This window comes from Carcharodon carcharias, chromosome 14 (assembly GCF_017639515.1).
Source record: "Carcharodon carcharias isolate sCarCar2 chromosome 14, sCarCar2.pri, whole genome shotgun sequence".
NCBI classification, from domain to species: Eukaryota; Metazoa; Chordata; class Chondrichthyes; order Lamniformes; family Lamnidae; genus Carcharodon; species Carcharodon carcharias.
The window spans coordinates 30788948-30804887 of record NC_054480.1 but is presented as its reverse complement, the minus strand read 5'-3'; the positions used below and the strand labels follow the sequence as shown (position 1 = coordinate 30804887).

General features: G+C 42.8%; 1 protein-coding gene across 1 annotated transcript in view; it reads right to left on the bottom strand.

The window, feature by feature from the left end:
- Nucleotides 1–15940, bottom strand: part of ptprt (protein tyrosine phosphatase receptor type T) — a 1444026-nt gene that overhangs the window by 27852 nt on the left and 1400234 nt on the right. The window lies entirely within an intron of this gene.

The following is a 15940-nucleotide window of genomic DNA, read 5'->3' as shown; positions in this document are numbered from 1 at the left end:
ACAGAACGAAAGCAAATTAAATATAATGTTAGTTATTTGGTCATAATTTCATCCAGATTTTTACATTGCCAGTTTCTCTGTAGCCCTGAAACATTGTACCAATAGTTACATTTTCAGATTTTCTAGTTTTGCTGTGGGATATTAATGTACAAATGCTTTTCATGTATATCTGAAATTCCCCTCTATTTTAAACAGGATTATACCTCACTCAAAATGTGGATTCCTCTCTATTTTAAACAGGATTATACCTCACTCAAAATGTGAAGAGAGGATTTTGCAGTCAAACTTGTTCACATAGAAATTAGACTTGGCCTGTTTTCAGTGGCGAAGAACACAATGGCTTCCCAATATTTAATTGGAGGAAATCTCTGCTTATCCAGTACTGGATGTCAGTATGCATGACAAATTAGAGGCAGTAGAATGATTGAGAGAAATGATGATGTATAGAGTTGGGTGTCACCAGAGCACAAGTGGAACCTGGCAGGTTTTCGGATGATGTCACTGAGTGGCAGCATATTGATGAGAAATAGGAGGCTGCACCTGCCAAAACTGAGAGGCCCAATACAAATCGGTCCTCAGGCCTCATCTGAATAGTTGGTGTAAGCTGTTGGCGTTTGAAAATGGAGGTTTCAGGTCAGGAGCTGTTGTTTATTTTCCCATTCAAGACTTGCGATCCATTCCGTTCTAATTTTCAGAACATGGGTGTGAACTAAGAACCTGAACTAAATGTTGCAGTTAGCTCCACCACTTCTAGTTGCATGCTGCAAAAATCTCTGAAGTTTTACCTCAAGGTTGTTCCTCTTTATTAATAGTTGCAAATATAACAAATGAAACGTTTAATTAATTTCCATTAAAATGTTGAATCAAACAAATCCACAGGCCACCCCCCCACCCCCCACAGAATTAAGTATGCAGTAAGGGAGTATCCCTCCCCTGAGAGCTGTCAGCCAGAGGCCAGCAGCTCGATATTGCATACAGCACCACCAGGAGGTGGTAATTCAATGAGGCCTTTACCAAGGATCATCGCTGGATCCCTGGAGACAGTTAAGTGTGGGTGGATTGGGGGTCATGGGGAGGGGGTCGCCGTGAGGGGGAGAGGTAAGTCAATGTGGAGCAGAGGGTGGCTCTGAGCAGCCACCTTCCTAACGCTTGGTTCCTCGATTGGACAATAATTGCCTTTGAAAGTGGGGCAAACCCCTGGGAAGCTGCTGGCAAATCCAACAGGATGTGCCAGGCAGCTTTCAGGAGGCACTGGATACCCGCATGGATTCAGGGGAATCCCTAAGCCACCACTAAATCCCACAGGAGTCAGGGATAATGGTCTTTAAGTGGCTTAATAATGAGCCTAATTAACCAATGGGCAGGGTCCCCATGTAAGCCCATTCTTGTTGCTGACTGAATGGGGGTCAGTTTTCCCACCGGCAGGAATGGATCGTGCAGCTTACCCCTGTGATTATGCAGGCTCACCCCCCAGCTAGCCCACTCTGACAGACTCCATTAAATCCCAGCGAGAAAGTCTGTTGCGTATCCCAGGATTTGAAAATGAGACAGTAACACTAGCGATGATACCAATAAGAGCTACGATGGGCCAAATGGCCTCCTTCTGAACTACATCATTCTGTAACTCATCTGGCACCTGGGCTGTTGAAGAAATAACCTGAAATAAAGGATGGTCAAAAAATAGGTCAATGTTAGGCCTTCTGGCGCATCATTGTTGCAACCTGCTCAAATTTTAATATTCACTCCACTACTGGTTGGAACCTATTTTTTTAAGCAGGTAAGAATCAAATTTAATGGCTATGGGCCTATACTCAAATTGCTTTACGATAATGAGAATATCATTGAAATTATTGCTATCATTTTTCAAGTGTCACAGTGATACATCCGAAATAAAATAAATCAGCCTAGGGTGCATGGATTGTGCTGAGTTGTCAGTATCTAAAGGTTAAAATTGAAAACTATAACACAAGACCCTCAGATTCAGCTTGCCTTTTGCCTAGTAGTCCAGCAGATGTAGTTGGCAAAACAATAGGGTTTCAATTAATTAGTAACCAGGGCTAATAGTCACAACAAGAGGAGGACTGGAGTTGATGGAATGCAGTGCGACTGCCACCCACCTCCCCCCACCCCCCAACCACCCCAATCAATATTCTCTCTTAAAATTATTGTTTTCAGTATAAAGACGTCATAGAATTATACAACATCATGGCCCAGGACCAGGTCCCTTTGTCCTTCAAGTCTGCATGATGATTTTCTCCATGAGCCACTGAGTCAAATCTCACTCTCCTGCTCAGCTCCTATACTCTTCAATCTTACTCTACTTCAAGCCAATATCCAATTCTTTTCACAAAGCATCTGCATCAAAAGCTGCTTGTAGCAAACAATTCCACCATCTGTACAAAATATTTGTTTCTAATTTAGTTATTCTTGTTAATATATTATATTTATATGCTGCCTTCTTATTGTCCTGCAAACAATCGATCACTATTTGCCTTATCACAATCCTTTAGAATGTTGAAGCTATCTGTGAGGCAGCCCCATAACTGGCGAAATCTTAGAAACTCTTCCCTGTACCTTTTCCAATGTTTTTATATCCTTTGTATAATGGGGTAAAAAATATACTCCAGGTGCATTTTAAAGTTTTGTACAAATTATCCTTGCTTTTGTATTCATTGCCTTTTAAATAGAAACATTCTGTTTGCCTTTTAATAGTTTTACATGTTTGCGCTGCTATCTTTAAAGGCCCAAATGGCTTAAGTATCCAAAAGTTAAAGTCCCTCTGCTTCTCTGCTCCATTTAAAATATTACCATTTAAGACAAACTTACCTTCTCTATTCTTACTTCTTAAATGAATAGCTTTGCTCATTGAAATTACTGTAGCATTTAAATTAAGAATCAATATCCTGATTAGGAAGAAAATGGAAGAAGGTTAGATGATGAGCAGAATATGCTAACTATGTAAGGAATTCTAACTACTCAAACCTAATGGTTTGGAACCATTTCTCCTCCTGCTTAATATCAAATACCATTTTTTTCTAAATTGCAAATTCCAATTAAAAAAAATTCAGGCTCAAAAATAGTCTTATGAATGGCAATGACTATCAAATACTTCATTAGCGAGATGGTTTCTATGTGGATTTCAAACAAATAACTGATGCAAATATACTTGACTAATTTCCTGATTAAAGATCATCATTGTGAAACATTCACTTCCTATAAGTATATTGTATCTGCATGGGCACGTAAAGAAAAATGCCGGTAAATGGTTTGTTTTCAATAATTGCAAAGCTTTCCCTATTCAAATATTTCCAAGGTTTAGAAATAAATAACTTGTTTAAGTTTCCATACACATGTATTGGAACACAATTGCTTGAGCCACTGATAATGACTGAGAAGATTAAACATAGACCAGTTTTAGGAAAATGTAGCTGCTTCTGACTTGAAAGATAACAAAAGGCGCTTAATGAAACTGCTGTAGGGTGCTCGAGTTGTACTATTAGTGATAGAGTTGGTCTGCAAACACTTCTTGGGTGGAAATATTAAGTTTATTTACAATATACTCAGCAGCAACTACATGTGTGCTTTCAACTCCAACTCCAACTCTATCTCTACACTGACTGCTGAGATAGCCCACACTACTTGCTTATTGGCTACTACAGATCATGTGATCTTCCTTAACAAGTATTATTCTTAAAGGTACAAAAGATACTAAATAAAACTATAATTATTATATTCTTCCCTCTTTAACTCTGCTATGCATATTATATTTACAAGTACATATTTTTCAAGACAACATAATATTTACACTGGGTAAGGAATTTACAAGTTCAGTCTTTCAGGTGGTTTCCTGGTACGTTGCAGCTCCACAACTTCAGATTCTTGGTCAGGAACCTCCTTTTCTGGAGCTGCCTGAACATCAGGTGCTTCTGTGGGCACTTGCAGTTCTGCACCCTCAACTCTGACAGGAACATTAGATATGTTAGCCCTAGGCTAAGTATCCTCAACAGGAAAAACAGACCTGGTCATGATCACTGGTGGAACCAAATATTGATGATTTCTCTCCCTCTTCATTAAATGATCCACATGTTTACGAATGACCCAGCCTTCCATGGTATGGTAAAATAGAGGTTCAGTCACTGCACTTATTTCACCCGGTAACCACTTTGGTCCTTCCCTGAAGTTTTTCACGTATACCAGCTCCCCCACAGTAAATTTCCTCTCATGACTATGCCAGTCGTGTCAAGTTTTCTGACTTGCCTGATTCCTTTCCACCTTCCCCTTTTAAATTTGGCATTTTTAAGCTCAATCTCGTCCTGAGACGGCATTTCAACAATAACTCCGCAGGTGTGACACCTGTTGTTGTGTGAGGGGTAGTCTTGTAATGAAAGAGAAAGCATGCTAGTTTGGATCACCAGTTAGCTTTTTCATACCTGCCTTGAACATGTGAACCGCCCTTTCGGCCAGTCTATTTGAGGAAGGGTGGTAAAGTACATTTATCACAAGTGATACTTTTAAGGTTGATAAACCGTTGAAATTCAGCACTCATAAATGCCTTGCCATTATCAGAAATGACTACTTCTGGCAAAACTCTAGATGTAGTTTCTCAATTGCTGAAGTTGGTGGCTTCACCTCATTTACGTCCAACCATTTTGAATGGGCATCGACAGTGAGTAGAAGCATTGTTCCCAGGAAAGGTCCAACGTAGTCAATGTGCAGCTGCACCCAGGGTCTACCTGGCCACTCCCATGGGTGCAATTGAACTGTCGCTGGCAACTTTTGCAGTTGCTGATATTGCACACAGTGCTTTACTAAACTCTATTTCGCCACCCATCCCAGGCCACCATAGATAGCTGCGTGCTATGGTCTTCATTCAGGAAATTCCTGGATAGGCACTGTGTGGTTCAATTAAAAGTGGTTCCCTTCCCTTTGGAGGAACTATCACTCATGCTCCTCACAATAAGGTGCCATCCTGGCTGGTTATTTCATGTCTTCTGTTGAAGTACAGTTTCATTTTGTCAGATATGGGCTCCTGTGACCAACCATGTAGCACTTGATCTCATACCTGAGATAGGACTGGGTCCCGACCTGTCCAGTCTCTGATCTGTCGAGCACATAATGGTGAGGAATCTAAAAAATTTAACAGTAAAACAAGTTCCTGTGGAACTGGGACGTGTTCATCATTTTCTTGTAAAGGCAAACGACCAAGGGCATCAGCGTTTGTGATTTGATTGCCAGGCCTACGTATGAAAGTGTACGCTGGTACGCTGCCAGAATTAAAGCCCATCATCGTATCCTTTCTGGGGCTATGGGTGCTGTAGCCTTGCCCTCACTAAACAATCCTAGCAAAGGTTTGTGGTCTGAAACAATTGTAAGATGGCAGCAGCGTACATATTGGTGAAATTTCTTGACACCAAAGACGATGGACAGGCCTTGTTCTTCTATCTGCGAGGATCCCTTTTCTGCTGTGGTGAGTACTCTTGATACATAACCTATTGGCCGTTCCGTGCCATCGTCCATCCGATGAGAGAGCGCTGCCCACACTCCGTAGGGAGATGCATCACATGTCAGCACCAATTCTTTCTTTTGGTCATAATGCATTAATAGCCTGGATGAGTGCAATAATTATTTCACCTTTATGAAAGCTTCTTTATGGGGTGCCACCCAAGATCAATGTTAGTCCTTTTTGAGTAGAGAATGCAGGGGGCCAGAGTTGTAGACAAATTGGGTAAGAACCGCCCATAATTGTTGATCATTCCTTGGATTGATTTGAGCTCTGTGGCTTTCTTTGGTGCAGGTACCTCTCTTATGGCTTTCGCTTTCTCCTCAACTGGGTGGAGGCCCTGCGAATCTACCTGGTGACCAAAATAGATCACCTCCCTTGCTTGGAATATGCACTTTTCTTTTTTTTAAACGCACTCCAGTTGCAAGAAACGTTTTAAGACTTCTTCCAAGTTCGCCAAATGCTCTTTTTCAGTGAATCCTGTCACCAATACATCGTCTAAATTGACTACAACCTGGGGCAGTCCCTGCAGTAAGCTTTCCATTGTTCTCTGAAAGGTAGCACAAGCAGAGGAGACACCAAAAAGCAAATGTGTATATTGGTACAACGCTTTGTGGGCATTAATTTTGACAAATTCTCGGAAGGCATTATCTAACTCTAGTTGTTGATAAGCATGACTCATGTCAAGCTTTGTGTACATTGTCCCTTCCTTCTGGGATCTCCTCGAACCCATGGTGGGGATGCCTCTCTCTGGGGTCTCTTGTTCCCTTCTGCAGAGTTGCCCTCTCTCTGGGGTCTCTTGTTTCCTTCCACAAAGTTGCCTACTCTCTGGGAACTCTTCTAATATTCTGTCCACAGCCATTTTTCTTGTATTTACCATTTTAAATGTATTGCTGCTTTAAGAGCAGTCACTGTTTTTTTTAACTCGGGCTGTCACTGCAGCTTTTGGCTTTTCTGTGCTGTGTTTCCTGTGCTTCTTGAGTTTTGGCAGAATCCCTATGATCATGGGCCTTCTTCACTTATAACTTTGTAAAACTTCGCTCCTGTTCAGAAATAGCACAGCAGGGATTTCTTCTCCCTTTTCTGGCTGATTCTGCACGTTTTTTTTAAATTTAAAACCGCAGCACTGCTTTTTGCTCTGATTGCCCTTTTTTAAAACTTGCAAACTGCGTGCCAGTTTTTCTAACCCACTGAGCCTGCAGGGCTGCCGCCTATTTTACAATATAAGTACAAATTCTTTTTTTTTCTTGTTTTGCTCAACCATCTTGTGGATTCTCACTCAGGCGTCTTGCAATTTTTTGTATTATTTTTTAAATGTCACGAGTCCTCGGGAAGATTTCTCAGCCATTTGGATCGGGACCCGTTTTTTCTTTAATGTAAAGCGACAGCATACCTGGTGAGCGTATCTCCCTTTCAATTTAATGATCTTAAACACTCACAATCACTGGGCGAGGGACAGCGCTGGATCTGATCCCATCCTTGTCGATAGTTTGTTGTAGGGAGGCCAAGTTGTACTATTATTGATAAAGTTTATCTGCAGACACTTCTTGGTTGGAAACAGTAAGTTTATTTACAATACACTCAGCAGCAACTATACGTGTGCTTTCACCTCCAACTCTAACTCTACACTGACCGCTGAGGTAGCCCGAGCTACTCTCCTATTGGTTACTACAGATCATTGTCTAACAAGATCATTGATATTGTCTAACAAGTATTATTCTTAAATGTACATTACACTAAATAAAACCATAATTACTACAGAAACCCAACTTACCTTAAACTTGAGCGCGAAGGTTGGGAACTCTAAGTCCCGACGAACTTTGGACCTTCTGCGCACGCACAGGCCAGGAACTAGCTCCACATATGCAAATCAGTACATGTATGCTCTTTGGGACCAAGTGCACTTGTGCCTAGAAAAACAGTGCGAAAACTAGGGTCAGGTGACCGAGTAGGGAGCGCCATAGCCAGCAAATATCCCAATTAAGGGACAAGGGATGGCGGGGAGCAGGAGGGAAAGGTCCCAAGAAGTGTCCCAGGTAAGGGAAGAAGACTGGGGACCGAAACAGGTCCTAATTAAGTTAAGGAAAAAGAGAGGGGCAGAGGAACAGGTTCCAAACAGAAAAGGGCTGTGGGGAGCAGACTCTAAGTGAAAAGCTGAAGGTTAGTGACTCCTTTGCTGTTGGGGCAAAGGTACCCCCTTTGGAGCAGTGATATTCTGCTAGGTATGGCTGAAGATCTGAAGTTTTGCCTGTAATTTTGTGCTTGGGCAGGTCATGGTCTCTTACGGTCTGCTGCCACCAAATATGCTGAGGGTCTCAATGAGACCTCAAGGGATCTGTCTCTATGCTATCTATGCTAAGTAAGCTATTGAGACTGATAAGGGTTCTGGTCGAACACAATTACATGAAGTTTATTATTAGCAACAACTATATACAACTCTGCATAGGCTTTGACCTAGCCTGGGTCCTAACAGTCACATAGGCCGATTATTTAACCATATGCCTGACTCATGAAGTCTTACAGATAAAGAGTCACAGACAGTAGTGAACATCTGTAGTAGAGATCACTGGCAAAAGTGAACATTTAACATGGAGACTGTGCCTTTTATTCTCCAGCCTTATACACAGTGATGTCACTACACAGCTTCTCAAAAGTACATGTCATTGTCTGCATTGGCATGCATACAATATCGCAACAGGGTGTATATATTTGGGAGAGGCGGTGGCGTAGTGATATTGCCACTGGACCAGTAATCCAGAGACCCAGGGTAAGGCTCTAGGCATCCAGGTTCAAATCCCACCATGGCAGATGATGAAATTTAATGATCATAAAACCATTGTTGACTGTTGTAAAAACCCATCTGGTTCACTAATGTGAAACCCGCCATCCTTACCCGGCCTGGTCTACATGTGACTCCAGACCACATCAATGTGGTTGACTCTTGAATGCCCTCTGATATGGCCTAGCAAACCACTCAGTTGTATTAAACCACTATGAAGTCTAAAAGGAATGGAACTAGATGGACCACCCAGCATTGACCTAGTCACTGGAAATTAAAACAGCAAAGTCAGTGCTGTCAACCCAGCAAAGTCCTCCTTACTAAATCTGGGAGCTTGTGCCAAAATTGGGAGAGCTGCCTCACAGGCCCGTCAAGCAACAGCCTGGCATTGTGTGTAAGGTATGATTCTGTCAGTATGACTATGTCCCAAGCACCAAATCACCAACTCTGGGAATGTCCTGTCCCGGTGGCATTGACTCCAGACCCCATGAAGTCTCATGGCATCAGGTTAAACATGAGCAAGGAAACCTCCTGCTGATTACCACATACTGCCCGCCCTCAGCTGATGAATCAGCACTCCTCCACTGGCAAGGGCACAGAATGTGCTCTGGGTGGGGGGCTTCAACGTCCATCACCAAGAGTGGATCGGTAGCACCACTACAGACAAAGCTGGCCGAGTCCTAAATGACATAGCTGTCAGACTGGGTCTGCAGCAGGTGGTGAGGGAACAAACAAGAGGGAAAAACATATTTGACCTATCCTCACCAGCCTGCCTGCTGCAGATGCACCCGTCCATGAGAGTATAGGTAGGAGTGACCACTGCACAGTTGTTATGGAGACGAAGTCCTATCTTCACATTGAGGATACCCTTCATCATGTTATGTGGCACTACCACCGTGCTAAATGGGATGACTTTCGAACAGATTTGCAGCTCAAGACTGGGCATCCTTGAGGTGCTGTGGTCCATCAGCAGCAGCAGAATTGTGTTTCAACACAATCTGTAACCTCATGGCCCGGCATATCTGCCATTACTGCCAAGCCAGGGGATAAACCGTGGTTCAATAAAGAGTGCAGGAGGGAATGACAGGAGCAGCGCCAGACATACCTAAAAATGAGGTCTCAATCTGATGAAGCTACAACACCTGCATGCCAAACAGCATAAGTAGCAAGTGATAGACTGAGCTAAGTGATTCCACAACCAACAGATCAGATCTAAGCTCTGCAGTCCTGCCACATTAGGTCGTGAATGGTGGTGGACAATTAAACAACTCGCTGGAGGAAGCGGTTCCACAAATATCCCCATCCTCAATGATGGGGCAGCCCTGCACATCAGTGCAAAAGATGAGGCTGAAGCCAGAAGTGCTGAGTGGATGATCCAACTCGACATCCTCCAGAGGTCTCCAGCATCATAGATGCCAGTCTTCAGCCAATTTGATTTGCCCCATGTGGTATCAATAAACAACTGAAGGCACTGGATACTGCAAAGGCTATGGGCCCCAGCAATAGAACTTGCCGTGCCCCTAGCCAAGCTGTTCCAGCGCAGCTACAACACTGGCATCTACTGGCAATGTGGAAAATTGCCCAGCTATATCCGGTACACAAAAAGCAGGACAAAATCCAACCCGGCCAATTACTGCCCCATCAGTGTACTCTCGATCATCAGTAAAGTAATGGAAGGGGTCATCAACAGTATTATGAAGCAGCACTTGCTTAAAAATAACCTGCTCACTGACATTCAGTTTGGGTTCTGCCAGGGCCACTCAGCTCCTGACCTCTTACAGCCTTGGTTCAAACATGGATCAAAGGGCTAAACTCCAGGAGTTGATGTGAGAGTGACCGCCCTGGACATCAAGGTAGCATTTGACCGAATGTGGCAACAAAGAGCCCTAGCAAAACTGGAATCAAGGAGAAAATCTCTCTGCTGGTTGGAGTCATGCCTAGCACAAAGAAAGATAGTTGTGGTTGTTGGAGGTCAATCATCTCAGTTCCAGGACATCACTGCAGGAGTTCTTCAGGGCAGTGTCCTAGGCCCAACCATCTTTAGCTGCTTCATCAGTGACCTTCCTTCCATCATAAGGTCAGAAGTGGGGATGTTCACTGATGGTTGCACAATGTTCAGCACCATTCGCGACTCCTCAGATACTGGAGCAGTCCATGTCTAAATGCAATAAGATCTGGACAACATCCAGGCTTGGGCTGACAAGCAGCAAGTAACATTCGCACCACACAAGTGCCAGGCAATGTTTATCTCCAACAAAAGATAATCTAAGCATCACTCCTTGATATTCAATGGCATTACCATCACTGAATCCCCCACTATTAACATCTGGGGGGTTAGCATTGATCAGAAACTGAACTGGACTAGCCATATAAATACTGTGGCTACAAGAGCAGGGATCAGAGGCTAGGAAAGCTATGTCAAGTAACTCACCTCCTGTCTCCCCAAAGTCTGTCCACCATCTACAAGCCTCAAGTCGGGAGTGTGATGGAATACTCCCCACTTGCCTGGATGAGTGCAGCTCCAAGAACACTCAAGAAGCTTGACAGCATCCAGGACAAAGCAGCTCACTTGATTGGCACCCCATCCACAAGTATTCACTCCCTCCACCACCAATGCACAGTGGCAGCAGTGTGTACCATCTACAGATGCACTAAGGAACTCACCAAGGTTCCTTAGACTGCACCTTCCAAACCCACGACCACTATCATCTAGAAGGACAAGGGCAGCAGATGAATGGGAACACCACTACTTGCAAGTTCCCCTCCAAGTCACTCACCATCCTGACTTGGAAATATATCGCCGTTCCTTCACTGTTGCAGGGTCAAAATCCTGGAACTCCCTTCCTAACAGCATTGTGTACCTACACTACATAGATTGCAGTGTTTTAAGAAGGCAGCTCACCACCACCTTCTCAAGGGCAATTTGGGATGGGCAGTACATGCTGACCTAGCCAGCAACGCCCATATCCCATAAATGAATAAAAAATAACCTCTGGAATCCAGGGAAATGGAATCGTGGAAGATGAGATTGAAACCCTGCCAGGTGGGCTGATGTTGATGCCATCTGAGTTTGGTAATTGAAGAGGGCTTAAGAGAAGCCCTGAAGATTCAAGTAGGTAGCCGAAGGTTGGTGATCCCATGCTGCAGGCCCTTGGGGCAAAGGTATCGCTTTGGAATAGTGTGTTCTCTGATGCGGCCAAAGATCTTAAATTGTGCTTGTGAGTTGGTACTTGAGTTTACTCAGGAATCCAAGGGAATGGAATCCCAGGAGACAAGACTGAAATCCTGTGACGTGGGCTGTCATTGAAGCAGTCCAAGGTGGAGCGACTTTTGGAGAGAATTCTAAGGCATGATCTTCAAAGTGATGTTTGGAATCCGTGGTGAGAGAGATGAAGTTTCCGTGACAAAAACAGAATTACCTGGAAAAACTCAGCAGGTCTGGCAGCATCGGCGGAGAAGAAAAGAGTTGACGTTTCGAGTCCTCATGACCCTTCGACAGAACTTGAGTTCGAGTCCAGGAAAGAGCTGAAATATATTATATTTCAGCTCTTTCCTGGACTCGAACTCAAGTTCTGTCGAAGGGTCATGAGGACTCGAAACGTCAACTCTTTTCTTCTCCGCCGATGCTGCCAGACCTGCTGAGTTTTTCCAGGTAATTCTGTTTTTGTTTTGGATTTCCAGCATCCGCAGTTTTTTTGTTTTTATCTCTGAAGTTTCCGTGAGATTGGTTAAGTCACAGTATTACGGACATCTGGGTGGGCTGTTGAGAAATCCATGGAATCTGTTTTGGTATATCATTTATTATACAAGGTGTGTATTCGCCTACTGTTTGCCTGTTAATTCACATGTACCTCAAATTAACCCTGAAGGTTAGAGCATAAAATAGGTATTGTAAATTGTTTTATCTTTCTGACCTTGTACAGTAAAGTTTATTTTTGTTTGTTCAAAACCCATGGAATCTTGTGGCTTTCTTTGCTAAGCAAGTGTCCTGAATCTCAAACTTCGTCTACTTTAAACAAAATGTTATCGGTCCCTAACCGGATCCTACCAACAACTTGGGGGTCTGGCCTAGGATCATAACAAGGTATAAATGGACAGTATGTAAGCACAGATATAGATTTTTGTACTGTTTAATTGACAAGCATGGCATGTTCAGAATAGCACAACACATCAAAATAAGAGACAATTTTAGCATCAACTCCCCATGGTATTCAAAGTGATGGTATCGCTCAAGTTCTGTGCCCCTGGTTCATTCCAGCCACCTGTCAGGGATTTTTCAAGCTTCAGTCAATCTGGCATGTGTAATGTCAGTCCCCAGTTAACGGATACAGTGACCAAACAAGCAGATGGAATATTTGCTTCATTGATTGCAGTGCATGAACAGCAAGAGAAAACCAGATCTATAATTCAGCTGGCTTTGTCAAACTATTGATGGCAAAGGAATTCATTACTGCTCAGCTGCAAACACCTTTCATTAAAGATAGAGAGTATTCTACCGATACTGACGATAATTTCTAAATAGAGTGAAAGAAGTTATCTATTCTCTTTGGGTTCAATTTAATCAGTCCAGATTGCAGTGCCAGTGCAAATTAGAATCATTTGCCCTGATTTTCTGACCATTCTGATTTCTGCCCTGCCTCCGCTCATTTCTTATATTCCTTTGTTCTCCTTACACCATAGGATTCTGAGATAGGTCTCAGGTAAATTTGATGATTTAAACTTCCGGGTAACCCTAACTCTAACCTGCACTCGACAGGAACCACATATCGGGAATGAATTTGTTGTTGTATTAATTACCATATATACCTGTGTAAATGTTCATATCATGTAAAAGTTGACCGAAGATATTTGGCTTAAAAGTTTGTGATTTTTCATGCACCTCATGTAAAAGTCAACCTTAGTTTTTCAGGGATCAAAGCTGAAAAATTTCAAAATCAAAGTATAATCCTGGAGGTGTTTAGGATGTTTTAGGATGCTAAAATCATGAAAACTGCCGAAGGTACATTGTCAACATTGCAGGCTTTCCAAGATAATAAAAGCCATTTGAAGTCTGAAACACGATCTCTCTCAATAGTAAACATCTTAAAGCGGAATTCTGGCATTAATATTTGGTCCATCTCCCTGATGGTTGTAATCAACAAAACCCTGGCATTTATACAGTGCTTTATCCTGCCATTAAATAATTTTGGAGCACTTTGCAAAGTGAATTACTTTGAAGTTGAGTGGTCGTTATTATGTAGGTACTATTATGTAATAGCCATTCTATGACAGTAATGTCCTAGGAACAGTAATAACTTGAATGATCAGTTAATGTATTTGTTGGTGATATTGGCTGAGTGAGGCAAGCTTGTCTGGATACCGCAAGAACTCCCTTTCTTTTTTTAAAATTTGTCATGTGATGTTTAACAGCTACATTAACAGGCAAATGGTTCTTGGATTTAATATCTCATTTGAAGGATCGCACCAATGATAGTAAACTTTCAGTACTGAATTGAAATATCAGCCTAGCTTATGTGTTCAAACCCTGATATCGGACTTAGACCAGTAGCCGTCTAACCCAGAAGTGAGAATTCTTACCAACTGACCCCAGCTGGTTGCTTGCTTGTTGCTCACAGGGGATGAGGTTATATTTCTTGGAGGGAGAAACCATTTTCATTCTGCCTTATCCTTTTACCTTCTATACTCCTGCAGATATCACAAGATATGGAAGAGCAAGGACATTTGCCCTACACTTGTCCATACTTCTAGAAAGAGCATATAACTCACCAAAATAGCATTGATTATTTCTTAAACGTGACTTGTGACTTGGCAGCCTTCTGTCTCACAAGACAATGGTTTGCTTCATGGTGGTCACTTCTCTGTTAAGCATCGCATGGTGTGGGTCAAGAGCTCCACTCTCGCATGGCAGTCTCTGACACATTTTCTGCATAAGGAGATAATGGGCTGAGAAAGTGCACGACCTGCCCGCCTCTGCTTATTCCGGGCTCTCTTCTCAACCAGCTGAGCTTTTTATTTCTGCTCACTTCTTCCAATGCCCCTCCAGACAGTCAGCTTCCAGAGGTACAGCTGTTGGTGGCTGACTCCCAGTTGTCAGTGTCAATATCAGCCATTTTCATATCTCACTTGCTGGTGTCCTTGTAGCAGAGGTATGGATGTCCAGGAGATCATGACCCAATAGATAGTTCACCATACGGAAGGTCTTTGGATCTATGGTCATCATCCATCTGATGAATATGGCTGAGCCAGTGCAGATGTCATTGGCTTAATTATGAGTGCATGCTGATATATGATGAAATAAGCATGCTTCAGGACATCCAAGTTGGTGACCTTGTCCTGTGAAGAGATGCTGAGGATAGGTCTGAGACAGCAAAGGTGAAAACTGTTCAGCCTTTTCTCCCCTAATCCACCTCTTTGAATGGGTTTCATGGTCATCATTAGACTTGCAATTCCACCAGCTGCTCTGGCGGGATTCAAACCCGGGTCCCCTGAGCATTGCTCTGGGTCTCTGAATTATTAATTCAGCAATAATACCACTATGCCATCACTGGAACATCCTGACATCTGTCTTTAATTTGTCTCTTCAACCAATTTGTTTTTGTGCCTCTTTGTCTTACTCTGTTTATATCGTTTGAAGTAATGTTTTTACTCCATGTTTTTTTATACCATTTACTATCTAACACACCTATATAACATCAGCTCTGATTATGTATTATGAATTATTGTTGTATATCATAGATTCATGTTCAATACTCTTTAGTTAACTTATAGCAATACTTTCTGTCATGGTCTCATCCTCATGCTGGGGCTTGGGGCCCTGAAGATCTCCCAAGCTTTTCATTAATTCAAATGCCCACTTCTTGCCCTCTCAAGTGATATTTGTCTCATCTAGACATATTGATTTCACTTGATGCATTTTGGTGTGATAATTCCTTGTGCACCTTAGGAATCAATAAGTCAGTGGCTAAACTAAATGACTATAGAAGCTAAATTTGATAGCTCCCGAAAACAGGTGTGGGATCAAGATGTGGGATTAATCCCTGCCAATTTTGTGCTGCTTGCTGATTAACATAATTGCAGTGAGCAGCCAGCACCAATCGCACTGTTGAGTGGCTGCACACCTCAGCAGGGTCACAAAATTATGAGAGGCTGAAGTCACTTCTTGTGCTATGTAAAATCAGCCAGCACCTCTTAAATAAAAAGTGCTCTATGGCTGGAGCAGATGGTAGAAAAATATTCTGCCAATGATGGTGACCTGGAAAACACAGAAGAATGGCACAATATGGGAGAGAGCATGCTCCAAGACTTTCTGATGCTGCACTTGGTTGAGAAAGTGCTGATGTGCTCTAACCACAGGGGACAAGGGGGCCCTCCAAATGCACTCTCAGAATACAGAGGGAACAGACAGCTGTTGTGGTCAGTGAAAGGAGTCAAGCCCTGAGGGTCTGGATGCAGTGCCGCAAAAGGTTCAATGACCTCACGAGTGGCCAAGGTCAGTAAATGCGATATCAAATGGCATATTCCATCAACTGCACCAATTCAGACACTGTTCAATGCACCACATTACCATCAATCACCTAACAAACAATCTCTATCAAGCACGATGCCTGCCTAACATTCGTAGCTTCACCTCACCCTCACACATTTAGCACTGCTGCAAGTTT